We start from the raw sequence: 1,947 nt of genomic DNA, 5'->3' as shown, positions 1-1,947 counted from the left end.
CTCCATACTGTTCTCCATAGTGGCTGTATCAATTTACATTATTCCCACCAGCAGTGCAAGAGGGTTCCCTTTTCTCCACACCCTCTCCAGCATTTATTGTTTCTAGAGTTTTTGATGATGGCCAATCTGACCGGTGTGAGATGATATCTCATTGTCGTTTTGATTTGCATTTCTCTAATGATTAATGATGTTGAGCATTCTTTCATGTGTTTGTTGGCGATCTGTATATCTTCTTTGGAGAAATGTCTATTTAGTTCTTCTGCCCATTTTTGGATTGGGTTGTTTGTTTTTTTGTTATTGAGCTGCAAGAGTTGCTTATAAATTTTGGATATTAATCCTTTGTCAGTTGCTTCATTGGCAGCTATTTTCTCCCATTCTGAGGGTTGTCTTTTGGTCTTGTTTATGGTATCCTTTGCTGTGCAAAGGCTTTTAAGTTTCATTAGGTCCCATTTGTTTATTTTTGTTTTTATTTCCATTTCTCTAGGAGGTGGGTCAAAAAGGATCTTGCTGTGATTTATGTCATAGAGTGTTCTGCCTATGTTTTCCTCTAAGGCCTGAATCTCTTGTATCCACATGCTTTCCAACACTTGGCATTGTCAGGCTTTTATATTTTTGTCAAACAAAAAAATCTACCTTATCTTGGTTTTGATCTATATTTCTCTAATTACAGCAAAAGAACATCTCTATGTGCGTCTATTGGTTATATGTTTCTTCTGTGAAATGTTTGTTCATGTCTTTTACCATTTTTCTATTGTTATTTTTATTTATATTGGTTTGTAGGAGTTCTTTATATATCCTTGATATTAATTTTTGTCAGTGTGTATATGTGAGTATCCTCTCCTGGTTTGTACCTTTTCCCATCTTTAAGATGCCTATTGATGAATGAAGTTTCTTGATTTTATTACAAATGTATTAATCTTTTATTCTATGGTCAGCGTCTTTTTATTTTTTTTTATTTTATTTTATTTTTTATTTATTTATTTATTTATTTTTGCGGTACGCGGGCCTCTCACTGTTGTGGCCTTTCCCGTTGCGGGGCACAGGCTCCGGACGCGCAGGCTCAGCGGCCATGGCTCACGGGCCCAGCCGCTCTGCGGCATGTGGGATCCTCCCGGACCGGGGCACGAACCCGTGTCCCCCTGCATCGGCAGGTGGACTCTCAACCACTGTGCCACCAGGGAAGCCCGTCAGTGTCTTTTTAAAGAAATTAGTTCTACCCCAAGGTCTAAAATCCATTTACCTGTATTTTCCACTAAGAGCTTGAACGTTGTTTTGGGTTTTGTTTTTGTTTTTGACTTTTGAATCTTAGAACCATTTGAAGTTGATTTTTAAATTAAGACCCAATTTAATCTTTTTCTGTGTGGATAACCATTTTTAATTGAACATTTCATCTTTTCGCATTGATCTGTGTTATGGACTGAATGTTTGTGCCCTGCCCCTACCCTAGTTCATATATTGAAGCCCTAGCCCCCACTGTGATGGTGTTAGGAGGAGGGGCCTTTGGGCACTAATTAGGTTTAGATAAAGTCATGAGGGTGGAGCCCATGATGGGATTAGTGTCTTTATAAGAAGAGGAAGAAATATCAAAGCTGCTTCTTTCCACCATGTATACGTGCACGGTGTATGTATATGTACATGGTGTATGTATATGTACATGGTGAGGAGGCTGCAGCCTGCAAGCCAGGAAGAAGGCCATCATTAAGAAACCAGCTGCTACATAGAGAATGGACTTGAGGACAAGGGGAGGGGGAAGGGTAAGCTGGAACGAAGTGAGAGAGTGGCATGGACATATATACACTACCAAATGTAAAATAGATAGCTAGTGGGAAGCAGCCACATAGCACAGGGAGATCAGCTCGGTGCTTTGTGGCCACCTAGAGGGGTGGGACAGGGAGGGTGGGAGGGAGATGCAAGAGGGAGGAGATATGGGGACATATGTATATGTAT

The sequence above is a fragment of the Physeter macrocephalus genome, chromosome 8 (assembly GCF_002837175.3).
Source record: "Physeter macrocephalus isolate SW-GA chromosome 8, ASM283717v5, whole genome shotgun sequence".
In the NCBI taxonomy this organism is placed as follows: domain Eukaryota; kingdom Metazoa; phylum Chordata; class Mammalia; order Artiodactyla; family Physeteridae; genus Physeter; species Physeter macrocephalus.
The sequence above is the reverse complement of the archived record's forward strand: the minus strand, read 5'-3'. Positions refer to the sequence as shown.